The sequence below is a fragment of the Hemitrygon akajei genome, chromosome 27 (genome assembly GCF_048418815.1).
Source record: "Hemitrygon akajei chromosome 27, sHemAka1.3, whole genome shotgun sequence".
NCBI lineage: Eukaryota > Metazoa > Chordata > Chondrichthyes > Myliobatiformes > Dasyatidae > Hemitrygon > Hemitrygon akajei.
The window spans coordinates 5,702,104-5,724,247 of NC_133150.1; the positions used below are offsets into that span (position 1 = coordinate 5,702,104).

Genomic DNA, 22,144 nt, shown 5'->3' on the forward strand with positions numbered 1-22,144 from the left:
TATTCTGGAAAATTAGCTTAATTTATTAGGATACAGAATATGTGTAAATCTATTCAATATAGCCTGGCTTTTTGGTCTAATTTATGGAAGAAAGTAATTTTCTGTTAATTAGAAAAATGTACAAGTTCTCCTCACCCTTCAAACTACAGCCTGCTGTTAACTTATTTTTAGCAGGCCTTGCTGTACAAGTGTAGAGTCGACACTGTCCTATTTAATTCACTCAGTGAAGCCTTTCGTTGTGATGTCACTTTTCTTTGTTTTTGTTGTCCCTTATTCTAGTCTGCGTTTCCAGGCTTCTTTCAGTCCAAACGTCTAATATGTAACTGGCAATATAGCCTTAGAAAGGAATGTCCAAAGTTAAATTTCTATGTACGAAATTTACATTTACACTCCAAGCCGATTGTTTTACTGATTTTTCTGATGTGAAATTGACAGATTTAGTTTAGCATTCCACCCATGTCATTTATAAGACATAGTGAAATGTACTCTATATGAATATTTGGAAGCTAATTAATGCCAGGAGAATATTTGCACTGAATTCTACATTTCACTAGTAATGTTTAGACCAGTTTCACCAGACCCCTACCATTATTCCTCCTATAAAACATGCTACACTTTCTTTCCACCAAAACCCTTTTGGTTATTTAATGTATTCATCCTGTCTCAGGTTTTCATTGTTATTCTTCTCTTCACTTCCTTCTTTTTAAATTAAATCCTTAATCTGGTTTTGTCTTTATTTTCCAATCTGATTAAAGATCACTGACCTGAAATCTCTTTCTCTCTACAGGTTCTCACTGACATATTGGGCAATTTCCAGCATTTTCTCTTATTATTATAGCTAGCTGAGTGGGATAGCCGAATTATATTAAAGCATGAATTATTATACTTGCCTCAGCTGTGTTTTAACTCTATCATCATCCCATAATTCATATATGCCAGGTCAATGTCACTACCCTTGGCTGATATTGGCAAGATTGGTACAGATTTGTATTGAATCTTGGCCATTTTGGTTCAGAGGACAAGACCTTACTGTTTAAATATATCCCATTAGCAACAAACATCCTGTGGATAAACCATGTATGGAAAACTTAAATATCAAAGCAGGGCATTTTTGAAGCTGGGAACTGGCAGTAACCAGGTCAGGTTTACAAGTATGATTTTTGTGAGTTTTCACTGGAATATTCATTAAATAAACAAGGTCTCAAACAAATCACATTTCAGTTCTGCAAGAGTGTATGTTCAGAGTCCAGTAAATTCATACACTGTTGCCTATTTTCTTTAAGATTGCTTCATTTATTACAACTGCCCAGCAGTGAATGGTCTGAGTAAGGTATGCCTGGGATTTTATTTGACTTCTCTCCACTTTAATCGTGGTAAAATCTTGTGCTTTTCCTATGGATAATACCTCATCAAATAGCTTTTAGATGACAATTTACACAAGAAGAGCTATTTATTTAAGACCCAATCACATCAAGTGAGGCTGACAAAGTACTTCCTCTGAAAAGACCTAATTAAATATCAAAGAAATTGGATATGCTGAAAATGCTGGTGGCCTTCTTACATAATTTCTTGCTTTGTTGTGTATTCCAGTTTTCAGTGATAACTTGTGAATTTTATTGCAAAAGAAAATTGCTTCACTGATGACAAATGCTTTCTCATATGAGGGATGGTGGGGATGACTCGCATTGTATTGTTACTGGCCCCAACCCTGGGGCTCAGAGAGAAGAACTGAAATACGCCATTTCATTACACTGCACACCTAACAACTAGCTGAATGATCCTTTAAACAATATAGCTGCTCTGAATCGGGGGCAGTGAAAATCTGCTTCCTGCTTTCATGGCATTCTGTTGCTTAATCAGATGAATGTGATGCAGTTTCAGTGGGCAATGCTCCAACAGTGTATTGTTACGGATTGATGACATCTATGCATGTTCCACATGCTCAAATGATTTGTGTGCTGGCAAGTAATGCGCATGGAATTACAGGTATATTGTTAGGTTCAGTCTTTGTTTTTACCATCTTTGTGTGATTTAAAAACAAGAAGATTGAAATACACCCACAAAATGATTGTACTTTGGAAGGAAATGTTTTGGCTTTAAAATCAGGGAATGTTTAATAAAATCTCTTGCTCGATACCCACCTGTCAACAGAAGATGTACGGTCACAATAAGTCTTGTATGCTTCTACGATGAGTCATCTGGATATAACATATGGCTAAAGAACTACCTTCGCAGCCTGGGATGTCTGCCCAATAATTATTCGCACCCAAGGACTGTGGATGTTAGATTTTGCCAGGCAAACATGCAGCCTTCACGTCAGGATTATGTAAAGGATGCTCCTCCTGGTACTCTATGTGATACGATGGTTATTAATGATTAGAACATTGCTGCCACGGGTGTGCAGTTAATTATTTCAAAGCTTCTTGACTGTGAGCTGCTTGGGGATTACACCATGTTAGAACTTCACTGAGGTCAAGTACAAGTCCTCATTAAGACAGGAGAACAGGTTTGCCAGGTGGTCTTTGTCATATTGGCATCCCTTTTACAAACTTCTCTTTCATATTGATCAGTTGGCCATGGCAAATAACATCTCTTCCAAATCTCCCATTTTTTTCACTGAGGCATGATGTCGAGCCAAGATAATTCTTCATACAGCTGAGCCATCAGAAACAGAAAGACAGCAGGTTTCAACTCAATCAATGTTGAATAGCTGATTCAGTGTACATAGTCTCTGAGGCCCTGGGTTAAGGATTCTGGCCACTCTTGTTTTTTACATTGCTATCTAATGGCCTAAGCCAGCACATACAATGTTCCTCCAGCATTTTGTACATATTACTCTGGATTTCCAGCATCTGCAGAGTCTCTTATGTTAATGACCTAAGCTGATGGTATTTGTTGTGGATTTTAAGCAAGTATGTAGGCATGTTCAGTAATCTGATGCTGCTGGAGGACAAATAATGTGGTGAAAGGCAGTCATGGTTTATGGATAAATTATAATAATGTGGATGAAGCAATGAAGTCAAATCACATTGCCACAACAGAATAAGTATTTTTAAGATGCACTAGAAAGATGTGCATGGAGGAGAGGGGTAAATGCCTAAATCAAGGATACTGCAGCTGAATTACAGATGCCTAGTCAGCAACAGGAGGTAGAGATGAGCACATTGGAAAAAGTTCTACTCCTGGTTAATCTCTGTCTGTGAGGGAAGCTGGCAGAAGCTTTTCCTGTAGTTTGATCAAATATGGAAATGTACTAGATTATGCCTTTTCTGATAGCCCACAAATCTTTATGGATAGCTAGTTTTAAGCTGCTGTACCTTTTCTGTGCCCATCCTATTTAGTATGGTGGTGTTTGCACACAGTACGATGAAGGCTGTCCACAGGTTCAAGATGAAAACTTGCGTTGGTCACTCTTACCAATGCTTTTAAAACCACATGCAACTTTGACAAAGGCACCCACCTTACTTAGAGAAAAAGATGGCCAAATATGTCCTCCAGGTAATATAATTACAACCATCTGTCAACTTTAAATCCTTGGTAACCTATCATCAACAATGCTTACAACTGCACTTTCTCTTAAATGTTCATTTTAAGTTTCACAGTATCATTTAACTCCTGAGCACATCATTGGTTTTGTCCAGGCAACTCAAAGCTTCTTAAACACCACATTCCAAATCTGTAGGTTTTAGTGCCTGGTAGAAGGGACGTAGGATCACCAAAATCTGCTGGTCTCCTTCAAAACCACTGTTCCCTTACTGGGAAATATATCACCTTGCCTTCGTGGTCATTGGGTCTAAATCCGACAGACAGACATACTTTATTGATCCCGAAGGAAATTGGGTTTTGTTACAGCCGTGTCAACCAAGAATAGTGTAGAAATATAGCAACATAAAACCATAAATAATTAAATAATAATAAGTAAATTATGCCAAGTGGAAATAAGTCCAGGTCCAGCCTATTGGCTCAGGGTGTCTGACACTCCGAGGGAGGAGTTGTAAAGATTGATGGCCACAGGCAGGAATGACGCTCAGTGTTGCATCTCGGTGGAATGAGTCTCTGGCTGAATGTACTCCTGTGCCTAACCAGTACATTATGGAGTGGATGGGAGTCATTGTCCAAGATGGCATGCAACTTGGACAGCATCCTCTTTTCAGACATCACTGTCAGAGAGTCCAGTTCCACCCCCACAACATCACTGGCCTTACGAATGAGTTTGTTGATTCTGTTGGTGTCTGCTACCCTCAGCCTGCTGCCCCAGCACACAACAGCAAACATGATAGCACTGGCCACCACAGACTCGTAGATCATCCTCAGCATCGTCCGGCAGATGTTAAAAGACCTAATTCTCCTCAGGAAATAGAAATGGCTCTGACCCTTCTTGTAGACATCCAACAACACCATGAGAGTTTACTTACCATAAGAACAGCAATAATTCAACCAAAAGCAGTTGAAGAGCAAGTATTAATGTGTAATGTGTGCTTGCATCAAAAGCAATGTTCACATCCTTCAAGTGAGTGATAAAAAAATCAAACAGTCTGGTGCTTCTTTCATTTTAAATTAAATTAACTGCCTTGAAAGATGTTACTGCAGGCAATACTTCCCAGTTCCACTGAACTATTTGAAGTTTTATATAACTTGCAATTGAATTTTCATTTTAATTTACAGCTCTAATAAGTATTTTGTTTATAAATCTCAATAGAGATCTTGAGTATTCTCCTTTGATTAATGTACTGTTTCTTTACATGACTTTATTCGATACCAGTCCAGCAGTAGCCTTCAGTTTTGCATCCCAGCTCATGGTGTCTGTTACTTTGAGTGAGGACAACGTTATTTCAGCCTCCCCCACTGACAGAAATTTCAACCAATCTTCTGCATCTTTCTTCCTTTACCCCTGAGTATCAATACATCTCTTCACTTTCCACAGGTCTCTCAAATGCTCTTCCTTCTCTTTCACTTACTTCCTGTAAATTCTTTTCCAGATTCTATTAAACGTTTCTATGAGAGAAATTAAGAATCTTGTCCTATTTCAGCTTGTACAAGTAACTTTTAATTTAATAACTTTAAATAAGGGGAAAATAATCATCTTCTTCTAAATCACTGTTTCAGTCTAACATGACCAAAAAAATAAAGGGAGCGGATAAAGCTAATGCAAAAATTGAAATGGAAACATACTTGCTTGGAATGGTGATGACTTCTGCAGTTGGAAGTTCCTATCTGCTTTAAAATGGCATCAATCAAACCTAACAGTGCTCAAGAAAAGCAGGGAGTGCTGTCTCAATGACTATCACCCAGGAGCGCTCACATCTGCTGTGATTAAGCACTTTGAGAGATTGATCAGGGTTAGAATGAACTCCTACCTAAGCAAAGACCTGGAATTTACTTACTGCCATAAAAGGTCGATGGTGGATGCAACCTCATGGGGTCTCCACTCTGCCTTGGACCAACAGAAATATCTACATCAGGGTGATGTTTATTGATTCAACACCGTCATCCCCTCAATACTAACTAACAAGCTTCAAAACCTAGGCCTCTGTACCTCCCTCTGCAACTAGACCATTGATTTCCTGATTGGAAACCACAATCAGTGTGGATCAGAAATAATTATCTCCTCCTTGCTGACAATCAACACCAGCACACCTCAAGGACAATTGCTTAGCCTACTGCTCTACTCGCTCTACACCCATGACTGTGTGTTTAGGCAGAGCACAGATGAAGTTTATAAATTTACTGATGACACAGCTGTTGTCAGCAGAATCTCAGATGGTGATGTGGAGGTGTACAGAAGTGAGATAGATCAGCTGGTCACAACAACCTTGTACTTAATATCAGTAAGACCAAGGAATTAATTGTGAACTTCAGGAAGGGTCGTCGAGAGAACACACACCAGTCCTTATCAACGGGTGAGCAGTTTCAAGTTCCTGGGTGTCAACATCTCTGAAGATCTGTGCTGGATCCAATGTAATCAGACCCAATGATTTGAGTGTCCAGGAGATGCTGTAGTGTACAAACACAACAAAGCAACTATTATAAAATGGAAAGCACAAATAAACCATACAAAATACTACATAGCAAGTTGCCAAGATTTCTGAAAGTCACAGATACTTCTGGGCTCACAATTGCTAGTCATCACTTGGCTGCTGTCAGGGGAGCTCCAACTCCAACTCGTGAAACCACCTGTTGGTCCCAGGCACTGATTGCAATTCTGGTCTGGGTGAAATTCCAACAGAAGTGGGGAAGTTATTGCATTGATATAAGTGCCACAAACACAGATTCATCAAGAGTCAGACAAATCCTTTGTCCTTACCCATTAACACTGTATGGTTTCTTTCATTCAAAAAAAAACACATCATGGCCATCAACACAATCTCATAAATCAATTAAACATTTTGATCGTCACTCCTCGCTATCTTATTTCTTCATCATTACTATCATTACTCTACAAATTCCATATTGATGCAATTATGAAGAAGGCACACCAGTGGCTGTATTTCATTAGCAGTTTGAGAGATTAGGTATGTCACCAAAGACTTTAACAAATTTCTACATATGTGTCATTGAAAGCATTCTAACTGGTTGGATGACTGTCTGGTATGGAGGGCCCACTGCACAGGATTGGGAAAAACAGCAGGGGATTGTGAACTCAACAACTCCATCATGTGCTCTAACCTCCCAGCAATAAGGCAATGCCTCAAGAATGCATTAAGGACCCTACCACCCAGGACATTCCTTATTCTCATTACTACCATTAGGGAGGAGGTACAGAAGCCTGAAGGCACACACTTTATGTTTTAAGAACAGCTTCTGCCCCTCTGCCATCAGATTCTGAACTGTCCATGAACCCATGAAAACTACCTCATTATTTTTGCTCCCTTTTATTGCTACTTATATTTTTTGTACTGTATATATTTCTTCTTTAAGTTATAGTATATTTTATGTATTGCACTGTACTGCTGCCACAAAACAACAATTGAATGACATCTGTCAGTGATAATATGTATTAAATTGTCACCGTGCCTTTCACTTGAAAATTTGATTGACTCCAAATTTCAGTGCTATTGAATCAAAAGTGTCCTTCACACACTGTGTCAGTTTAGAACTCTTGATGGATATCATGTAAATCTGGGGCTGCAGGTCGGTTTTGGGATTGTGGGTGGGGACAAGAGGTTAATGAAGAATTGTAGAAGGGAGGTGCCAATGACGATGGACTGGAAGTAGTTCAGGTGGTGGTAGGGACCAGTTGGGTCCTGGTTGCAGTTGAATATGGAAGGGACAACAGTAGATTGAGGAAACTGCAGTAGACAACGATGAATATCATTAAATCAAGACAGGGGCTAATGGTGAATTGAAAGTTACTATTGGTAGCGCCAGGAAATTGGGGTGTCAAGTGAAGAGTAGAAGGGCTGATGCCTTAATTGAGATTGCTTTGTAAAGCATCTAACATAATCAAAGATTCCACCAACATGGATATTCTGCCTCCTCCACTTTTCCCATCATTCAGAATATACAAATGCCTGAAAGCACATATTACAAGGCAAGGACAGCTTTTATCCCACTGTTATAAGATTATTGAACGGACCTCTTGTAGTCTTGTCCTCAGAATCTACCTCGTCCTCATATTGCAAGTTATTGAATGCCTGCACCGCACTTTCTCTGTGATTGTCACAGCTTATTTGACATTCTGATACTGTGCTTTCCCCTGTACTGCCTTAATGTACTGATGTAACAAAATGTTTTGTATGTATGGCATACAAAACAAAGATTTACACTGTACATTGGTACAAGTGACCATAATAAACCAATTCCCACTTAAAATGAAGATGGATAAATATTTGAAAGATTGAAGAAACGGGGGCTATGGTGAACAGCCATAATCAAATTAAAAGGCAGGGCCTGTTTAGGGGGCCTGGTATCCCATCCTTTCTCATATTTCTTGTGGTTTTATGATCCAAGAGTTAAACCCAGAAGTGAGTACTGGTGTTATGATTCAGCCTATTGTGTTTGCTCTGCAATAGGAAAGTGGAAGGGAATGAAAGGGAAAGGTCCTTTCCCCACTCTGATCTTTTACCTCTTCTCTCCTGCCTATCACTTCCCTCTCGGTCCCTTCCTCCTTCCTTTTCTTCTATGCTCCACTTTTCTCTCTTATCAGATTCCTTCTTCTCCAGCTCTTTATATTTCCATCCCACCTCGCTCCCCCTATCACCTTCCAGCTAGCTTCCTTCCCCCACCCCCCACCTTTTTATTCTGGCATCTTCCCCCTTCCTTTTCAGTCTGGAAGAGGGTCTCAGCCCATAACAGTTTATTCATTCCCATAGATGCTGCCTGACCTGAGTTCCTCCAGCATTTTGTGTGTGTTGCTTTGGATTTCCAGCATCTGCAGACTTTCTCATGTTTATAAATAATACAAGATTATCACTTTTAATTCTGATACATTAGAAACGTCAATATGACTTTGTGCAACATTTTATTTCCTTTTCTCAAAGAGAATCCCTACAGACCAGTGAAGCAAAGTAAAACAATTTACGTATACGTAGCCATTTCCAATGTTTGGTAAACCACATGCAGAATGGTTGAGGAGGAGACACCCAGTGGTAAGATTGGGTATTCATCCATCACAAAGAAGTAAAATGGGAGGAATAGCTAATAAAGCTGTGTTTTGTATTACACAACATCTGAATCATAGGAAGATATGAATTTCTAGATGAAAATGAACGTTGTGTATGTAGCTTGCAACCTACTCTCCTACAAGAATACTAGTTTTGTCAAGTAATCAGACCAATCAGCCTCTATCAGTTAACTGAAGTAAATGTTTAAGTATTATTTGTTTACCATTGTTTCATGTACTAAGATACCATGACAAGCCGGTGTTTTCCATAACAGATCATGCCAGACATAATTGCCATGAGGTAGTAAAAGCAAAGCAGAATGCAACATCTATTTACCAAGAAAATGTGATGCTGGTGGACACTAAGTTGCAAGGGCCAAACAAGGTAGATTGGGGGACCAAGACTTCAAGCATTTACCTTTTAGTGTATAAGAGGATTTTTCAGGAACTGCTAACTGTGAGGTAGGTATTTTTGAATCTGGCAGTTAGTGCTCTAAGGTTTCTGTTCCTGCTTCTGCCAACTCCTTTGTGCTGCTGATGTTGAGAGAAAGGTTGTTGACTTAACACCATGCCACTGTACTCTCTAACTCCTTCCTGTACTCTGTCTTGTCATTGTTTGAGATCTAGCCCACTTCGGTACTGCTACATATTGGAATTCCTCTACCTTAGAATTAATGTGATTTTTTAATTAATTTCAGCACCTGGTTTGCTTATTAGTTAGTTCATTAAGCACATCAGCCCTGCTGAGGTCATAGGCCACTGGCGGCAGCTCACCAGTCCTGGGACAGGTTGTCCTCATGTGTAGCCCCTCTTTGAAGATCCTTCCTCTCCCAGGGATGAGGTCTTTGGAGCTTCTGTTGATGTTTCTGCTCTGGGTTTTTACAGGATAAGGTTGCTAGTCCTCATGTTCAATACTTCTGCTTTCGCAGCCTTGCTTGGGACCATCCACAGCGGAGTTGATTTGCTAACCGCTATTATTCATTATTGCGCATCATATTCATGCATGTTATTTTCTTTCTAATTAAATAATCACCCCTCCTGTTGTGGAACAATGTTCAAGTGGCTGAATAGCTGATTCTTTAGGTATTTTCTATGCTTAATTTACACTTGCATATTTAGGTAAATTTCAAAATATCATCCTGTAACCTATGCTCACCAGCTGATGACAACATACTAGTCTCTGGATACAATTTTTTTTGTATTTTCAAAGTCTGCCTTCTTTTGCACATTGGCTCCTTGTTTATGTGCAGCTTTTCGTTGCTTCTATTGTAATTCTTTGTTCTATGGTGTATGCCAGCAAGAAAATAAATCTCAGGTGACACATATATATACTTTAAAAAAAAAACAATTTCTTTGAAATTTGAACTTTGAACAATGAAGATACTTACAAGTGCACTTTAAACTAGTTCCATTAATTAGGGACGTGTTCAGCACAACTTTGTGGGCTGAAGGGCCTGTATTGTGCTGTAGATTTTCTGTGTTTCTATCTATTTGTTTAAGACTTGGAAAAGAATTATCATGTCATCTGAACTGCTCCCAGTGGACTTTTCAATATCAGTCACAGGTCTCTGTTGCCTGTGTGATTAACACCGTGTAATTAACATACTGCGCTTTATTGGTCTGGGGAAATGAGAAATGATTTTGAAACATCCATTTTACTTTTTCAATGTTACATGATAATTGAGAATATATTTTCTACACCGGAAAATATTATAATTCCTTAAAGGGTATACCTTAAATTGAATTGTACTGTGCTGAGTCCTGTGTTTTCTGAATGAACAAAACTTAGCCATTTTCATAATATAACACAAAACATTTGCTATCTGCCTCAAAACTGCCCATTTGAGTATTTGTGTCAACAAATGAAGTTTGTTAATCATAGGGTCAGGTATTTTCTTAATATGCTAACTGCCGACTGTACAAGATTTCATAGCTTCAGTATGGTTCAGTGATGTGTACCATGTTATCTGTAACCATGGAGACAATGATTTAGAGGTTTTGGATGGGAGGATATAGATAGGTCTCATCGCTGCCCTGTGGTTCCACAGTTGCATTGCAAAGTGTGCTGCTTCAAGCACTGATTGTCTCAGCCACCAGGCTTATCTAATTCCTTCTTTCTTAAAGTAATAGCACGGTTCAAAGAAATCCAGAAACTGGTAAGGCTTAATTTTCCTAACTGATTTATCTCATTGCAGTAATTCTATAGTAATCCAGTTTGGAATCATTTTTGATAAGGATTCTAGGGCAACATCGTTCAAAATCCAGTCAAGTGGTTTTGTAACATTTGCAGTTGCCAGTCAAATTGGATTAGTGAGCTATCGGTTCAAGGAACACAGACGGTAACGCGTGTCCTCTGGGAAATGAATTCTACTTAAATAGCTTGAAATGCCGATAGTACCTGCATATAAATGAGATGTGTGCCTCACTAGATAATGAACAGATATTTTATTGTAAGAGTTTCATTATAGGTCACTTGAAGCAGAAGCTTTATACATATTGATCTGCCTCATTGTAGTGGATTTGCGTTTTAATTTGATTTTTCCCTCAGCTCATTTAGGCTTGTATTTACTTCTGCTGATTATATCACGCTGTAGAAGTGTTTTTGTGAATGAATGAAAGAGTTGCGGCAAAATGCTCAGTATTTTTCCCTGTTGTGTTTCCAGTGAGTGAGCTGTTTTCGCTTTCATCCACACCTCCCTCCATTATTGCCTTATTATAGCTTTCCTCTCAAAGCCTCATGTAAGTACTGCAGCAATTTCCATATTTAGATTGCAAAGGCTTTATGAAAATCATGTCACATGACAAAGTATAAATGGAGGCTTTCATTCCAGAGTCTGTGATCTGCATAAATGTTGCATGTCACTGTTTAAAACGATAGTAAAAGCAGCTTCGTCAACCCCTTCACAGTAGCTTTTAATTTTCTTTGCCCTGTCTGATGGTGATGATTCCTGTGATATAACTATGAAGTAGAGTTGTCATCTGGTTTGAGACTCCTTGATGTTATCCTGCTCTGATAAAATAATGCCCAATTATATGCCTTCTCCAAATATTATTATTCATTATATGAAGGCTGGGTCTTCTTCTTGACAGTATCGTTACTCATGGTTTGTGTTAGCAACTGTTGTGAAAGGAAACCAGCCAGTGAACTGACAAAGAAATGAAAGAAATGACAAATAACAGGGTAAATCAGGTGATTCCCTCAACATCACGGACCAAACAGACCTGACTTCCCCCATCAAATACCAACATAGGATATAAGGGTCACTGCCAAAACAAGGATTCGTCATCAGCAATAATAACAGAATACGCTGGGAGCAGGTCAGGCCACGTCTGGGAAGAAAAACAGAGCCAATATTTCAGGTTGAAGACCCATTTGTCAGAACTCATTTATTGTCAATTTGTTGGCAGTTACTCTTTGTCCTGAACCATCTTGGAGAGCTGTGACAGTCCGTAAGATAATGTTACTCTAATATTTGCTGTTGGGCAGATGTAATGCTGGAAGGACAAACCAGATGACGTGTCACTTGCAGATGCTGGTGTTATCACATGTTCATTGATCTTGTCCATGTAGGCAATAGAAGGTGCAGGATTTACAGAGTCTGGTTTTACAGGATCCAGTCAGATCCTTTCTGCATGCCTAAAGCATCATTCCCACCATGTGCTGCCCTACAGGATGACTGTAGTGGGGAAGAGTTGGTAGCTTAACTCTTTGCAGATTGCAGGTTGTGGAGAGAGATGCAAAGGCCAAGCAGCTGCCTGACAGAAGACTCTCGCTGTCACAAGGGACATGTGGAGACGAGCATTCAGTGCTGCTGGCAGATCATTATCTTGGTGAAAGATGCCTTTTGGTCTGGCAGCACATTGAGATGCCCGTGGAGGAATACTACCACCTGGCACATTCCAAGCTGCAGGAGTATGTACTGAGACACACCTTGGTGCAGCCACTGCCCGGGCTCGGTAGGGAAGGACCACAGTATTGAGTTCTTCTGCTACTGGACACAGAGGGGTTGGGCAGGTGAGGGAGCCCCTCAAATATTGTAATAGTTACCCCCACAGAGGACCACATGAGCAGCTTTTGATGGGTAGGAATGAGAGCTGATGTGTAGAACAGCACTGAAACCCTCGACTGTGAATGTAAAGAATGAAAAGGGATCACACGGTTTATTCTTGTAAGTATTTCATTATGAATAAAGTTAAATAAAAAAATTAGAAATTCTGATGTTTGCACATTTTAGGTTTCTGATGGATGATTGTTGTTGCTGGACTCAACAATGGTCAAAGGGTGAGGAGAAGCAGTCAAATTCCATCTGTTGAAATTGTGATCAAACTTTCTCACTTCTGACCAAATCATACAGGGAGATTTATTCCTGAACAGCTGAAGATGATTGTCCCAGGACAATGACCAGAGTCCTCTCTTAGCCTTCTTTCCTTCCTTCCTTCTTCTTGTTTTACGGTGGTTGGCACCCAGCTTAATGGTGCATTACCACCACCTTCTGCTCCAGAGAGTGGATCAAACGATAGACTTACATTCTAAATCCCTTCACCCATTCTCTCTCTCTCTCTCTCTCTCTCTCTCTCTCTCTCACTGTCTCTGTGTGTCTCTCTCTCTCTCTCTCTCTCTCACACACACACACACACACACTCTCTCTCTCTCTCTCTCTCTCTCTCTCTCTCTCTCTCTCTCTCTCTCTCTCTCTCTCTCTCTCTCTCACTCTCTACACTTTACACTTCCTTCTTTGGCCATCCTAGTACCCTATTCCTGCTTATCTATCATATCCTGTAAAAAAAACCCTGTATCCCTTAAGAAAGCTAAAAGTACCCTGTACTGTACTGTGCCCTCTCACCCATGCCCAGTAATCCTTTTAATGTGAATTCCTGTACCCGCAATTCCCTTAGACTGGTATTTCTTAGAGGTAAAAAGGAAAGGAAGATATAAAACTGATTTGGTAAGTGCATTTAACTGTCATGTGATGGAAAAGTATGGTGGTTATACTCAGATTTATATGGATGGTGCTAAGGAACCTGAAACAGGAGTGACAGGGTTTGGGGTGGCTATACCAGCAAAAGAAATTGCAATCAGCAGAAGAACTCCTAATAAGTTAGGAGTGTATACAGTGAGATGTTGGCAGTGTTGGTGGCGTTGCGATAGGTGGAGAAAGCTAGACTCGTCAAAATGTTGACAAGCTCCGATTCATCCTCAGTTCTAGCAAGTTTAAGGTCTTTTCACTCAAACAGTCGTCAAGATGTACTTTATGAAGACTTTCAGTCAGTCGCAAGAGTTGCAAATCAGGGAGGTCAGGTTAAATTTCTGTGGGTTCCTCTCTTGGCCACAGAGCGGTGATTCTCCTTCTGAGTCCCAGGGAAATACAAAATTAACCTCTTTATTGTCCTTCTGGGCCTGTCGTTCCTTAGGGTTGGGTTTCAAGGGGAAAACAGCATCAGGCACAGTGGAAGGATCTGAATACTGTCATTGGATGCTGAATTTTGATGTCTCAGTGACATTCCCACCTACCTGGGGATGTCTGAAAGGCAACTGTAAGAATGCACATGAAGTGTGAAGTTCAAAGTTCCACATTACTTGTATTTTAATTCCTCTGAATGCTGTTCATAGTCACATCATCATCATTACTCATACCAGGACTCACTGCACCACAGCCAACTTCTAGCCCCATCCCAACCCACTTCACCACACTCTCTCCATGACCCCTGTCACCCCACACCCTCCACCTCTCAACTTCCCCACAACTCTTCCCTCCAGCACATCCTTCCACCTCTCTGCGCACTCCTCAAACTCCTTCCACCTTTCACTTCTCCCCAGTCCTCCTCCTCCCACATTCCACCTCTCTCCACTCCTCCACCCCACCTCCCCTCACAACACTCCTCCCCCAACTCTCCAATCTCCTTCACCCCTCCACCTCCCCCTCACCCCTCCATACCCCCACCACACCATCACCCCTTTACCCCTTCAATTCCCCCTCACCCCTCCAAATCCCCCACCACACCACCTCCCCCTCACCCTTCCAAATCCCCCTCACCCCTACGCCTTCCCCTCACCCCTCCATCTCACCCTCACCACACCACCTCCCCTTCACCCTTTCAATTCCCCCTCAACCCTCCAAATCCTCCACCCCTCCAAATCCCCTCACCACACCACCTCCCCTCACCCCTCCACCTCCTCCCCACCCCTCCAACTCCCCCTCACCCCTCCAAATCCTCCCACCACCACCTCCCCCTCACCACACCATCCCCCTCATCCCTCCAACGCCTCCAATCCATTCAAACCCCTTCACCCCCTCCCTCCCCAACCCTCCACCTCCCCCTGACCCCTTTACCTCTCTCTGTAAGCTTCCACTGGCCCACATGCCTCTCCTCCTGCCCCCATATCCTACCTTCTCTCCTTATGCCTCCGCATCATCCTGAATCTCTCTACCTCCTCCCCAATTCCGTACTCCTACCCCTTACACCCCTCCATCTTCACCTTGAGCCCTACCACTACCCCAGCTCCTACTCACCTTCACATACTTCCAAAGCAACCCTCTCCATTCACCACACACCTAATCACACCACACACTCCACATGCACATTCATACTTCCTTCTCTTCCTAATCACCCTCTCCATTCCCTCACACCTCCAGTCTCCTCCTGTCTTCCCTTCCTTCCCAGCCACCATTGCAGATGACTTCTTTGGGGCCTGAGTTCAGAATGCTGTCAGTCAGGTAGAGTTGATTGTAATTATCATTAAATGTTGGTGTTCTTGGTCTTCCTTGTCCCAAACAATCAAAGAAGCTGCTGAGGTATAACGCAGCCAACAATAAGCAAGTTAATTTTTAAATCATTAAACTGTTATAAGAAATAATTTCAAAAAAAATATTTTTTCCATGTACTAGGTCACGCAGATCAGTATGAAGTAAGTGAAGTCACATGTTCACCGTGTATATAGGACAACATTGAATTACTGAGTAGATGTGTTGTTTTTGCAATAAGGTTACATTCAGTGGAAGTTAAACAACAAAGGTAATGTTTAAGCAGAATTTTGATTACATTGGTGATGACTAATTGAGAACATTGTATGCAGTTATGGTCACCCTCTTACAGGAAAGATATCAATAAGTTTGAAAGGGTGCAGAGAAAATTTACAAGAATGTTGCTGGGACTTGAGGACCTGAGTTATGGAGAAAGGTTGTATAGGTTAGGACTTCTTTTCTGGAGAGTAAGCAAATGAGGGGAGAGTTGACAGAAATTTATAAAATTATGAGGCATATAGATAGGGTAAATGCATGTTGGCTTTTTCCATTAGGGTTGGGTGAGTTTGGATGGGAGGTACATGGAGAGCTAAGGTCCTCGGTGCAGGTCAAAGGGATTTGGCAAACTAATAGTTCAGCATGGACGAGATGGGCCAAAGGGCCTGTTTCAGTGCTGAAGTGTCATTGTAAGCAGCAGCTCTTAAAATAAGCTAAAAGAAATACCTGCACTAATTGGCAGACAATTGAGATAATACCATGGACATTGAGTAATTAATAAAATATATTTGTTGAAGTAGGATTTAAATTATTGAATCACATGCAAATTTGGAAAGCAGATTGGTGATAAGTGATTTTTTTCATTCTTATCGACTCTATAGTTAATTAGGTTGTTTGACCTTCTGGTTACTTCTTTCTAGATTTGTGTCATGTTCGCCTTTAACCTGTCAATTGATTTGTAGATTAATCATAGAGCCATAGAAAAATATGGCATAAAAACGGGCGCTTAAACCCATCTAGTCCATGCCAAACCACTGAAACTGCCTAGACCATAGCCGGAACATAGCCGTCCGTACCCCTACTACCCATGTATCAACCCAAACTTCCTTTGCATTCATTTCAAGAGGTCTAGAATACAAGAGCAGGGATGTGATGCTGAGACTTTATAAGGCACTGGTGAGAACTCACCTTGAGTATTGTGAACAGTTTTGGGCTCTTCATCTAAGAGAAGATGTGCTGGCATTGGAGAGGTTCAGAGGAGTTTGCAAAGGATGATTCTGGGAATGAAGGGGTTATCATACAAGGATCGTTTGATAGTTCTGGGTCTGTACTCACTAGAATTTAGAAGGATGAGGGGTTTCTCACTGGAAACTTTCTGGATGTTGAAAGGCCTAGACATGGCAGATTTTAAAAGGATGTTTCCTATGGTGGGGGAGTCTAGGACAAGGTGGCACAGCCTCAGGGTAGAGGGGCATCCATTTAAAACAGATGTGGAGAAACTTCTTCAGCCAGAGGGTGGTGAATTTGTGGAATTTATTACCACAGGCAGCTGTGGCCGTGCAGGTTTTTGGGTGTTTTTAAGGCAGAGCTTGATGTTCTTGATTGGAAATGGCATTAAAGGTTGCAGGGAGAAGTCTGGGGTGTGGGACTGAAGAAGGGAAAGAAAAGGATCAGCCATGTTTGAATGGCAGAGCAGACTCAATGGGCCAAATAGCCTAATTCTGCTCCTGTGTCTGATGGTTTTATGGTCTAAATATCGAAATCGAGCTCACATGCACCACTTGCGATGCCAGCTCATTCCACACTCTTATGACCCTCAGAGTGAAGAAGTTTCCACTCATTTTCCCCTTAGTATCTTAGCAATTCTGTTTCAAACACAAAATAAGTACCTGTTCTCTGTAGTATCATCTTTCTTTATTGCGCTGCTAAGTTCCTACTGATTGGACAAAAATTTTGGCCTCCAAGTAAAGTAACTTGAAGTTTCAGATTGTGAAACTGAATTTCTGTTATGTTCCTTTTAAATATATTTAGAATAAGTTCCCTATATCACTTTTGGATAACAAAATTACCAGAAACTTGAAGTGAAAAGCAAAGTTCTCCTGGTATTTTAATATAAAGAGAGGCTGTAATAATTGGTAGGAACTTATTTTTGTTATTACAATGCACATATTTTGTTCATGCATTTGCTTCCTTTAATTTTGTAATATGTTGTCTTTAGCTTTTAATAATAACTGTAATCAGAGAGATATTAGGGAATGATGGTGCTGTTTTTCCAGAGTGGAGCAGTATCCCTCAGTATTTGTGCCGATGCCATTGCATTTTCCATTGTATATTATTGATTTGGACATAGGTACCTAAGGCATGGACTTCAAATTCTTCAGAAACTTCGAAATACAATAAACAGTGAAATAGTTTCTAACAGACTTCATGTACATGGGTGTAACAGGCTGACACATAGTAGATGAAATTTATTGCAGAAAATTGTGAAATAAGTGCATTTTAATAATGATAACTAGAGGTAATGTAAAAGATCTTGACAAGTATGAGAAGAGAAAACTGTTGCTAAGGTCATAGGTTCAGTGATCAGAGGAACAAATACAAAATAATTACCAAAACAGCAAGAAATGTATCAAACTGAGATGCCAAAGTAAAATACTCCGCAGATCAGTCAAACAGGGGCAGAGATTTAGAACTATCAGTAGCAGTATTATAGACAACATTTAAACTACACGAGTGAGTGTTGAAGAGCCATGAAATGCAGGGCTACCTGAAGGATGTGAAGTACCCCTTTAACCTAATAAGAGTCATCTTGAACCAAATGATGACCTCCTGTGTTCTACATGAGTAGTACTTATATATTTAACTAAGATTTTAAAATCCAACTCTAATGTATCTAAAAATGACAGATTTTTAAAAAAATCTTATTGGGTCATAGCCATGACTTTAAATTATTGCTGCAGCTTTCCCTTAAATCCTTGACTCTGATCATAAGTATAATAACATGTCAGCTTAAAAATTGATGCATTCAGCTGAGGTAAATGAGTAAATGTGCCTTAATGATGCAAAAGTAGAGTGTAGTGGATGTTTTTGGATAAGTCCAAGTGTTTATTATAAGTAGGCCTGGCTAGTTAAACACTATGTATTCTCTTCAACTAATCATGGATTTGTTTTATTGTATGTTTTATTTTACCTCTGGGAGCTCTCAATGGAGAATTAACCAAAGAATGCCAGAAGTTTTGTTTACTTCAGTATTCTATGTTGTATTATAAAGGGGAAGTGAATATTGTTTCTAAAATAGAGCTAACAGGTGCTCTCAACTTCTGCATATGCAAGTGGTAACTGTGGTTGAGTTTGTTGGTGATATTACCAGAGTGATAGTTGGTATTGTTCAATCTCAACTATTTCACTAATAGCTCATGAATTTTATATTTGGATTTTTATTATCCAGTTGTGTCTGTTGGGCTATCTGTGTACTAAGTTTCTAATATCATCTCTGCCACATACTGCAAGTTCATAGGTGATGAACAGAGCAAGGCTCAACTGTTCAAGAAGAAGGTCTGTGCTGAGGAAGAGGTGTTTACAAGAAGCTTTCATGCATCCTCACTACCCAACAATGTCAAATAGGATAATTCGTTTGAAGATTAACTGCAATCATTGATCAGAATGGGTTGATTTTGGGCAAAGTAATGGCAGCAGTTGAAACGAACTGCAAATGAGCAATGGTTTGCTGCCTGGTATGGAATAGTGACATTGGTCAAAGGATAGACAAATCTATTGAGAAACAAGAGAAAATCTACGGATGCTGGAAATCTTAGCAACACTAGTTTCATACACCTCTGCAACTTGTGCCCTTGTCAGCTCTGTTGGTTTAAAGCAAGTGATGAAAACATTAAAATGACGCAGAAGTGGCAGTGGTTCAAGTCCACTTTGAAAGAGGTAAATGCATTATATGACAAAAACTTTATCAGGAGCAAATCCATTAGCATGCTCAAAGCTGAGTGCTTAACTGGTTCTTGTGCCCTTGTATAGAGCTCCTACTTTCTTAACAGCATGAGAAATAAGCAACTTATTTAAAAAAGATAGCTTACTAATTCATCATCAATGTCTACAAGAAGCCACTAAAATGTGGTGGACGCTGCTCAGTCCATCACAGCGTAAGCCCTCCCCACCACTGAGCACAACCACAAGGAACATTGCGGCAAGAAAGCAGCATCCATCATCACAGACCCATACTGCAGTGGTAGTTAATAGTGTTATTGCTATGCCAGTCAGTTAGCCACTTCCAAATCCTGTACAAGCAGAGTTGTCAATAAAGCTCAGGTGAGTATCCTGCATGCAGGCATCCTGGTGTGCTCTGCACTGTCTCTCAATATCAAACAGAACATGGTGTCACAAGTGATTGATCATCAATGAATTGGTGCTACAGGCCAAGTGAGATCCCCAAGAAGAAATTATTGTTGAGAATTATTTCTCAACAGTAAGAGTGTTCTTGTTTACAAATATCTATGAAAATATCTAGAGACTTATCAACTTTGCTAGCTTGCTAAATGTATGCACCATGAGGCATGAGCTGATAAAAGGCCAGGGTTGCTAGGCAACACCTTCAAGCTACACCCAAAAGTGGATCCATTGTATAATCTGTGGGCTACTACCCTGGGGAAGTACACAGAGACAGAGGCACAGCAGAGAAATCAGTCAAGCTCTCAGGGAGAGAAAAGAAGACATTTGTACCCCAAATAAATTTAAAAAAAAACTAAACAAGCAAACAAAGAGGAAAATGGAGCAAACACCTCCAGTACCTACATCAACTGACCTGATAAAGCTCCCAAAGACACTTGATTTCTCTAAACCAGGGGACTTTGAGAGATGGCTCTGATGTTTTGAGGGATTTAGGGTTGCAAGCAATCTCACTCAGGCTTAAGAAGAGCATCAAGTAAGCACACTGATATACCCCATGGGTAACAAAGCAGATGACATCATGGGTGGATTAGGACTGACAGATACTCAGGAAAAAGGAGTACAAAACAGTGCAGGACAAATTCTAAGAATATTTCAAAGGAAAGTGAAATGTGATGTATGAGAGGACAGCTTTCAAATTCAGAAAACAGGAGCCAGAGGGAAGTGTAAATGACTTCATCACAGCATTGAATGCATGTGGAATTCTGAGAGATGAGCTCATTAGAAATAGGATTGGTGTCGGGTTATTAGACACCAAATTGTCAGAGAGACTTCAGATGCAGGCAAATCTCACACTAGACAAAGCTATTACTATGGTCAGGCAGAGTGAGAATGTTCATCAACAACACAGAACTCGGGCTCGAGGTAAAGCTGGAAACTGTACAAAGGAAGGGTACAAACAAGGTGCAGTCAGAAAAGCTACAGAAAGAGGTGACAGTAGAGCTCAGCTCAAACAGAACAGACAAGCGAAACAAAGAGCAGATAAGATGTCCAACTGCAGGACCTGTGGGAAGTCTTCATTCTATGTCAAAGAGCTCGGTCCAGCAAAAGAAGTGAAATGCCAGCAATTCAGTAGTACTGCCGTTATAAAAGCCAGGGTCACTCAAAAACAGCTCTTCAGGAAGTCCAAGAAGACCATGATTCAGATGAAGAAAGCTTTCCCTGGGGTTCTAGATTCAAATAAATAAGACTAGTGTACCACAGTTCAGTTGTCAAAAAAAACCCAGTTTAGCCACATTCTAGCACCATTGGCATTCTTTCACCTGAACAAAATAACCCAGGTCACAGCCGACAGCTCTTCCTTTGGCCTGGGGGGGGGGGGGGGTGGGTCGGCTCCTGCAGTACTGCAGTGGTGTATGGAAACAGTGGTGTATGGTGTACTACAGTGGTGTATGGAAACAGTGGTGTATGGTGTACTGCAGTGGTGTGTGGAAACAGTGGTGTATGGTGTACTGCAGTGGAGTATGGAAACAGTGGTGTATGGTGCACTACAGTGGTGTATGGAAGCAGTGGTGTATGGTGTACTGCAGTGGTGTATGGAAACAGTGGTGTATGGTGCACTACACTGGTGTATGGAAACAGTGGTGTATGGTGGACAGCAGTGGTGTGTGGAAACAGTGGTGTATGGTGTACTGCAGTGGAGTATGGAAACAGTGGTGCATGGTGTACTGCAGTGGTGTATGGAAACAGTGTATGGTGTACTGCAGTGGTGTATGGAAACAGTGGTGTATGGTGTACTGCAGTGGTGTGTGGAAACAGTGGTGTATGGTGGACTGCAGTGGTGTGTGGAAACAGTGGTGCATGGTGTACTGCAGTGGTGTATGGAAACAGTGGTGTATGGAAACAGTGGTGTATGGTGTACTGCAGTGGTGTATGGAAACAGTGGTGTATGGTGTACTGCAGTGGTGTATGGAAACAGTGGTGTATGGAAACAGTGGTGTATGGTGCACTACAGTGGTGTATGGAAACAGTGGTGTATGGTGTACTGCAGTGGAGTATGGAAACAGTGGTGCATGGTGTACTGCAGTGGTGTATGGAAACAGTGGAGTGTGGTGTACTGCAGTGGAGTATGGAAGCAGTGGTGTATGGTGTACTGCAGTGGTGTGTGGAAACAGTGGTGTATGGTGTACTGCAGTGGTGTATGGAAACAGTGGTGTCTGGTGTACTGCAGTGGAGTATGGAAACAGTGGTGTATGGTGTACTACAGTGGTGTGTGGAAACAGTGGTGTATGGTGTACTGCAGTGGTGTATGGAAACAGTGGTGCATGGTGTACTGCAGTGATGTGTGGAAACAGTGGTGCATGGTGCACTGCAGTGGTGTGTGGAAACAGTGGTGTATGGTGTA

The 22,144-nt window shown here is 40.9% G+C and overlaps 1 protein-coding gene across 3 annotated transcripts in view; it reads left to right on the forward strand.

Moving 5' to 3' along the window:
• pacsin1b (protein kinase C and casein kinase substrate in neurons 1b) overlaps positions 1-22,144 on the forward strand; it is a 370,145-nt gene that overhangs the window by 47,070 nt on the left and 300,931 nt on the right. The window contains exon 1 of one of the 3 annotated variants that reach the window (XM_073030299.1): positions 10,648-10,758. The exons of 1 other annotated variant lie outside the window; for it this stretch is intronic. The gene's annotated coding sequence lies outside the window, so the exon portion shown is untranslated. Of the gene's footprint in view, positions 1-10,647; positions 10,759-22,144 lie in introns of those variants that run through there. One more of the 3 variants, XM_073030302.1, reaches the window with a different exon arrangement.